The sequence below is a fragment of the Montipora capricornis genome, chromosome 8 (assembly GCF_036669925.1).
Source record: "Montipora capricornis isolate CH-2021 chromosome 8, ASM3666992v2, whole genome shotgun sequence".
NCBI classification, from domain to species: Eukaryota; Metazoa; Cnidaria; class Anthozoa; order Scleractinia; family Acroporidae; genus Montipora; species Montipora capricornis.
The window spans coordinates 54,346,093-54,354,494 of NC_090890.1; the positions used below are offsets into that span (position 1 = coordinate 54,346,093).

Sequence of the window (8,402 nt, forward strand, 5' to 3'; positions counted from 1 at the left end):
TCAACAAAGCTGAAGAATCTCACAGTTTTCAAGGTGTATCCCGACAAGTGAAGCTTTGGTGTAAAGCTCGCCATTCTTTTTTCTGGCTTCAGCGTAAAGATGCATTCGCCAACTTGTCCTTCGCGTCGTCTACCTTTCGTTCCTTAAGATACTCTCGCAATACATTGAGTGCAACTTTTGTTCCTTTCTTAGTATTCTCACTGTTCTGTCGATCAACTAAAGATGTCGAATCATTCTCTGACAGCTCGGGGAACCGATCTGCCATTTTCTCGCAAGAGCATGATTTCAATTGCGCATGAGCAAAATATTATTTTCAGCAAAACACTTATTTGTAGGCAGTTATTTGCAGGTCACGTGGTGGAATCTCGGCCAATGAAAAAGAAGGACAAAATGTATCGAGTGATAATAAGACTATACAAGATCCTACAGAAGCTATTTGATAGACATAATTTTATTAGTTTTATTTAGTTCTATGGTATCCACGGACAAGGCTAGTTACGGTTGCACCGCCTAGCTTGTGGTTTAAATTCATATCTGGCATCCAGATGTAGTATAACAATAATTATTATTATTATTTTAATAATGTACCTTTTCATTCTCCACAACAAGACAGAAGGTAAATGATTGGCATTTTTTTCATTTCAAGTTCGCATTTTTAAAGTTCAAAATAAAGCCGGACAGGAGTGAAGTGGGTCTAGTAAATGGACTTCGTTTGACTTAACTCTTGAAGACCACCAAAAAAAGAACACCTAAGACGTAAGGGAAGCACATCCCTTTGCTCTCTGCTTCTCTTAACACTTCTCTAGCTTCCTCAAGAAAACCAGGTCCTTACGTAACTCAATGCCAAAGCACACGAGAAACACGATTTCTATTTACTTTTCTACTACATTATGATCAACAAATAAGCCGCTCTTCCAGCAAGGTGGCACTTATTACTGAACTGGCTCACCTTTCCGAACTTCCAAAGTGGCAACCGTTTCAATATCAAATACTCCAGGACTTGTAGCGGTACAAAAGTAATTCCCCGCGTCACTCATTTGAAGATTTGTGATAGTTAACGTGCCATTGATTTGCTGGCTTCGTCCAACTGGCAACTGACCTCCTTGTTTCCTCCAGCTGATGGTTGGTCGTGGATCTCCAGTAGCGCTGCAATTTAACCTCGCACTAGTACCACAGCCTAATATCATTACAATCTTCGAAGGAGGTTTGATCGTAAATTGAGGAAGCGAGACCACGACCAACATAGTTTTCTTTTCAGCTCTTCCTAGGAGATTTGATGCAGAACAGAAATAAAAGTCCGAGTCATTTTTGCGAACTTGTAAAATTTGCAGTGCGTTGTTGATGTACTTCACTCTTCCCTGGGGTAACTGTCCGGATGATTTTCTCCACGACACAACTGGTGCAGGGAATCCAGTCACGTGACAGGTTGGTAGAGTGAAGGTCCTTCCTTGAATAGCATGACGAGGTCCCGGATTGAGTGAAATCCGAGGATGAACTGAAACGAGAGAGTTAAGAAACTAGTTATTGATGTTGGTCATGTTCTCAAAAAAGTACTATGTAGCAATGTCCGTTACCAACTACTCTAGGATGAAGAGAAAACTTTTTCGAGAAATAGGACCAAAAAAGCAATCAAATTAAAGAAGTGTAATTTGTGCTGATAAGGTTACCGCAGAGTAGCTTATCACAGAATCATTCGCGCAGACACTAATGTGACGCATAGATAAAGAATAAAACCGAATTTCAACAAAATGACACGTAATTTGACTTAATGGTTGCTCTACATGTTCTGATGAGTGGCGAATAATCTTTTTTTGTGCAAACTGTTAGGTTCTCATTTAGTTGAGACAACACTAAGACGGTCGTACTTAAGGTCAGCGACCGATTGCAAGAGCTATTTACTTTCATTAATAAAATACTAAAAGGGTTTTGCTTTGATTACTTAATGCTACCAACACTAAACAAGGATAGTCTCAATATCTTTTGTGTTGAAATGGAAGAATTTTGCTTGTTACAGAATCAAGCCTGAATAAATCTTATTCTTATACAGCCGGTTTGATTGCCTCGTTTTAACATTCTGAGTAGTTCTATTTCACCTGTTAAAAAATAAAAAAGGCTAACAAAGATAAATTTACCGTTAACTACAAGCTGTGCCACTGTTTGTGCTTGTCCCAAGATGTTTGATGCTGAACACTTGTATGCACCCGAGTGTATTCCAGCGACGTTTCGCAAAAGCAACTTTCCTTCTGAGACTTCTGACAAACTTATTTCTGACTGCCCTTTCAGTTTACTCCATTTTATTGCAGGCTTTGGATTGCCGCTGACTGAACACTGGAAAGAGGCTGTCTTCCCTTCATTAACTGTTAGCTTTGCCGGCGAAATAGTTGTAGCGGGAGCTGCAATTGATTCACCAGGCTCTCCTTTTGCTCCCGGCATGCCTGCGGTTCCCGTGTCGCCTTTCTGTCCTTTCTGTCCATTTTCTCCCTTGGGCCCAGACGGTCCCATGATTCCTTGCTTTCCACTTTTTCCTGGTGATCCCATGATGCCATTATCTCCTTTGTTTCCGGTTCGTCCTTTCAGTCCCCTTCGTCCTCGAACGCCTTTTTCTCCTCTTAGGCCAGGTGGACCGGGAGGGCCTGGGAGACCTGTCAAACATTGGTCGATGTTTGTTTGACAAAGTTTCAGTAATAACAGTTGATCAGTTTTCAATCTCCCACCTGGTGTTTGTTTGTTTTCCGTTTCGTTCTTGGTTGAATAAATGTGGCGCCTATTCCGGCGGATGTTATTGCCCAGAAATTCTAAAAAGAAACAGCGACATGATAAAGCAAAAAAACGCATTGCAGCTAAGAAATCTTACAGCAAGCGAGAACTTAAAACAAACGCGAAAAAACCTGCGCACGCATATGAAAGTCTTGCTCCGTTAACTCACTTTACAATGCAAATAAAGAGGGTCTCAATTTCTTCAAGGGAAACTTATTTTTTTTAATTATCCATTTAACAATTTGTCAGTTACATCGTGTATTTCTTTGTCAAATTTATGTCATAAAATTGGCTCTCCTTGATCTGACCTATATCTTCAAACATCTCCCCAGTACTAGACAGGACGTTAATAAACAATTTATTTGGTGCTAATAAAAGGCAAAAGATCAAAAACCTTGAACTCTTTTCGACAACTGAAATCCTGCTGTTGAGGACTTTCCCCGCGTTCGCCTTTTGCGTTGTTATAGTATTCCCAGCTTATCATCATAATTGGTGTACAAAATAAATGTAAAGTTCGCGGCCAGCCTCGCAATCGAAATGCAAACGGCAACAATCGAGCACCCAAGGCAAAAATCACGTCGCCTTTTGTTTCTGAAATACCTGACCAGCTATAATTTTAGATCCTCTCTGATCATAGTTAATGCATGGAGATGGTTATGAAACTCGACAAGTTCCTTTGTTTCATGTTTTTGTCCGTATTTTTCGCCTTGACCCTGCACAAAACACACCTTTTTTTCAAGAAGATAATCAATCAAATCCTTCGATTAAATTATGCGCAACTAATTTGCAAACCCGTGCGAAGCGAAAACAAAAGATTGTGCAGGGTCACGGTCAATTCAACATCGATTGCGACAACATTGTTCTCGCTTTTGAAGGTTCTAAGATTTCATAACCAGTCCCTCGATTAACTATGCTCTGATCAACTAGGGATTTAATTAAAAGATGTGTTCATCAATAGTGAGTTGGAGATACTCAGGGGTAGTCGGTAGCCACAAATTTCTTGGGGCGCGCATTTACTTTCTGACAATGAAACGATTTCATTTGACGCTCCGTAACATGGAGGTGAAATATCAATACTAATTTCGGAAAGTTGATTACCAAATAAATATGCAAGTTATTGCAATCCCCATCTTCTACCTTGTGTTTCCATGTTTCGATGTCAGTAAGGCCAGCTTTACAACAAGATGAAACTTACCCGGAAAATTCTTTGAGATTTTTGTGATGTCTGGACCTTTAGGAGGTGGCCTAACCTGGGTGTCGGTTTCCAGAGCGTCTATTCTCTTCCTTTGCTTGTTCAACTCTAATTCAACTCTTAAAAAACCTCCGCAATAAAACGCAATCGATAAAACAGAAATAATCGATGCAAAGGAAGGGCAACTGTTTTGAGCAGCCATTTTCATTTCAATACTCCCAACAATAACGCTTTGTCTGTTTCAGCTTGGATAAGTGATACTTAAACCGCGTGGGTGGGTCATTTGCCAAATTATCTTCTACGTATGTTTTTAGGGGCATAAAGTTCACATTGGGTTGTATTTCTAACGCATTCTTAAAACTATGAACACAGCAGAACGTTTATACATATATCACATCAAATATTTTTATTACCTGCAATTTGAAAAAAAAAATCGTTTTGTCACTTTTACGTACTTTTTGCAAGTGAAGTACCTAGCGCTTCCTCTCACGAGAACAACCAAACGAGTCAATGTATTTAGAGGCTCAGCATGTTGTTGCTGGCCTTCACCCAATCATGTTTAAAGGCAGATCTTGTTTCAGTGGTCCATATTCCAATATCACTGTGATGTAATATGTAGAAAAGCTCAGTTAGTCAGGGGAAAAAGAATATTCGTCGTTCTTATTTCAATTTATTTTATCAAGTTTTTCTTGTTGTTTTGTGCTTGCTCTTTTAACACCGTAAGCAGCTAATAAGAGAATGTCACTGATAAGTTACTTTACGACGTAACAAGCTTTATCATATAAGTGCTGAGATTCTGAGATTTTGAGTACTGAGAGTCGCACTAGTGGACAAAATTGTTTTTGTTGTGACAAAATTTCAGACAAATATCTGTTTCCGGTAAAATTTATTTTGTTATGTTTAGGGTCGCACGCAATTTGCATTCCTGTCATACACGCATCAATGTGTACAAAAGAAAACTTTCCTACTCCCGCTAGAAGTGTGTCACGATATCACGCTATATTAAAGACAAGATGCGGCTTTCGCTTTTGTTGGACTTTTATTGCTTTTAACTTGCATGCAGGCTAGAATGGCAAATGTGTACAATCTGCACTGTATTTACAGACTTCATAACTTCAATATCCAGCTAGCGTTGTTGGAATACGAGCGTCAGATCAGACAGCATAGACGGACCGAACGTTGGTTGACTCAAAGACTTCTTGCTGACCAAAATAATTACTTGTATCTGGAGTCATCGCTCTTAATGGCATATAAAGAGCACTGAAACTCGCATATTGCCTTGAAGGAAGGATCCATCGGCTTCTTAGCCTTCTCAACAAGATGGGCGCCAAATTACAAGTAAACTTGATTTTATCGCGTTTTTCATGTGCTGTTTGCGTCATGAGTGACAGTTTGATGGCTTTTTTTTTTTTGTGACATTTTGGCGAGGTCCAGAGCTTGGCAATTTTAAGTGCCGGCATCATTGATGCAGTGATGAAAAATAGTTTTGTTTTTGGTCACAGCCAATCAGCGACGCGAAAGCCGGATGAAATTTCACCGGTTAAAAATTATCGTTTCCGGCGTCTGCTTGGATGAATGATGTTTTTCACAAGATGGCTGACCATATCGTGATTTATGGCCACAAACAGGTTTTCTGAGCCCGCGAGACTGAGTACCTCCATTGTTTTAACGAAAACCGCTGGTCAGCAACCTGTTTCTGGTCATTGCTGTCTCAGGTCTTCCCCACGAGTGACGTTCTTGTCGGAGATTTGCAGTTGCCATAGTAACGCTAGCGGTATTTGTTGTTCGCATGTAATCGTTTTTAGCGTGACGAGCTAGTCCTTATAAGGGCTGCGATACAAAATGTCTTTTATCTGTGTAACCAACGCCCTAGAAAGAAAAGGGGAGAGATCTGTGTGCTGGGAGTAAGTGACCAACATTTAAAAAAAATATTTTATCAAACTATTTGTGTGAGTAAATTAGGAAACTACACGGAGCGATTTCCGAAACCTGACACCTCCGACGGGACAGAGCGACATTTGGAGCAAAGGAATCTCTGATCTTGGGCTTAGGAGTGAGAACAAAGAGTGAGAACAAAATGGATGCTTCATCTAAAACGTTGCAAACAAAGCTAACTCAACAAGAACTTACGGCCGGAAGAACACAAAGCATAGTAGGTACTCGAAATGTAGAGCGTATCGAGCGACACCTGGAGGGATTCAAAGTCATCGTTAGCGCTGTGGATAACGCGAAAAGGATTGTGGAGGAAATCAAAATTGCGAAAAAGACAATATTGAATTGGAAAAAGATTCATAGCGAATGAAAACTTGAATGTCCAAACGCAAAATAAGAAAGAATACTGAAAGTACAATGCCAAATCTCAATTTTGAATTTTGGCCCCGATGGTACGCCATAGTGGAAGGCTTAAACAAGTAGATGAGTATGTCGCGATAGTATTGGATAAACTATCAGCCATCAGAGGCGACTTGGTGAGAGACGACGAAGAATGATCAAGAATGGGGAAAAGTGGGACTTTATCAAGCTATGCAAAGCCTTACGAATATGGGCACGAAGAAATCTTGTTCTCGATGGTGCTACAAGCGAAGAGAAACCCCTCAGCAGAAGAGAGAAAATGTTCAACAGAAGACATATGGAACCGAAACCACGAACATGTGTTTACTGCGATAACACGACCCACAGGTCAAACGATTGCACAAAGGTAATCGACACCAACGAAAGGAGATTACTAGCAAAACAGTATATCTGAAGGCCACCCAGCGGCAGATTGCCCTAGCAAAACGATATGCAAAACAAGTATAAACTAATGATTTTAATCAAAGAGAGAGAGAGAGAGAGAGATAAATATATAATAGAAGATCCTAATATTACGGGGGAAAATAAACCCTAAACTTGCTTATTATTACAGTCTAATTAGGGTACATAAAACTATCCTTAGTTAAATAATTATCTATTCCTTTCCAACGATAATACTAAATGTAGTAGTTTCTTTACACCTTTCCCAAACCAGAAGCAAAATCCACGACAAGTTCTTTCCCACCTCGGCACCTCCTTCTCCTCTGGCAATCAATTTTACCTTTCACACTTTACATCACTTTACCCGCGTCACTTTCTTCGAGTTTTCTCTATTTCTTGCTTATTTTCTTCCTCATTCGCCGCCACTGACAAGGGGGTTTTGTCATTCTTTCCGGCAGCTCCCGCTAATGGCACTTAGAAGTGTTACCACTTCTTTTCACTTTTGCCCTAAGGCTTTCGTTTTCCAACTCCCACGTTGCTCTCCTACACGTCGACAACCTTGCGCCACTGCAACAACCGACCAACGCTCACGAAAATTACTGCTAAACAATGTTGTTTTTAGGTAAGCTGGAAAATCCGGAATCCGGAATTCCGCCGGAATTTTAAAGAGCCTGTTTTTTGTCAATTCAAAGCGATTGAAGATTGTCCGAACTCCGAATATAATCCGAAGATGATCCGAGAGCTACCGAAGTCACCCGAACATTCCCGACAAACAATCGAACTGTCGAAGATGTTCTGAATATTTTCCGATTAATTTGAATGTACTCCGAAGATTATCCAAGGATTGCCGAATAACCGTGAATCCAAACTCCCGAAGATCACTCGAAGATTAAAACAGGCACCTTTTTTTTTCGGTGCAAAAATCTCTTGGGATACAGACAATCAAATCACGCATTAAGAACGTTATCCGGGTAACTACAACCCTGACAAGGCGGTATTGAGATAAATATTCAGAACGTGGCGGGGCGGGGGATTGAGCAAAAAACAGTAGTGGCAGGATGCGGGATTTAAGGAGGCTCGAAATAGTTTCTCCATTTTTTCAAACAAATAAACATATTCTGTTTTTAGATACAGTTAGGGTATGCATATCAAGACAGAATTTGGCCAGGGCATTAAGTAGCCATCATTGATTTCTCACATCCCATTTTCCTTCAAAATAACGTCACCATCGCAATGATATAAGGCATTTCTTTGAGCCTTAAAATCAAGATATATTGTCTTTTTTGAAAAACGGGACGGTGAAATCTTCTCATTCAGCGTTACCAGATAATGTTAGAAATAATCTCTAAAATATTTAAAACAATCTGTAGGTCAGTTTTTCAGAAGATGAAGTTCTTTTAAATGTGTCGCTAATTTCTTTTTTCACCTACAGTACTGTGCTTTGTTTTCATAGGGCTTATTTTTATCCATCACAAAAAATACAAGGAAACTTACCTACAGTGTTTTGACAAACTTAAGAGCCTTGTGCCGGCGCTACAAGATCTGGTAGCTTTTGGAACGGATGGCAAACATAATCTTAGCGAGGCACTGTCCACCTGTTTCACAAAGGCATTACATCTTCAAGTCGCTGTTTCCGTCACATCGAAGGCAACGTCAGGTCAAAATTAAGTCAGCTGCTCGTAACTGACTTTAGACAATATCTGTCAGAAATATTAGGGAA

The 8,402-nt window shown here is 40.0% G+C and overlaps 1 pseudogene; it reads right to left on the minus strand.

Annotated features, from left to right (window-relative positions):
• The window catches only part of LOC138013565 (uncharacterized), a 22,520-nt pseudogene extending 18,188 nt beyond the window's left edge, over positions 1–4,332 (minus strand).
• Positions 4,333–8,402: the final 4,070 nt, after the last annotated feature.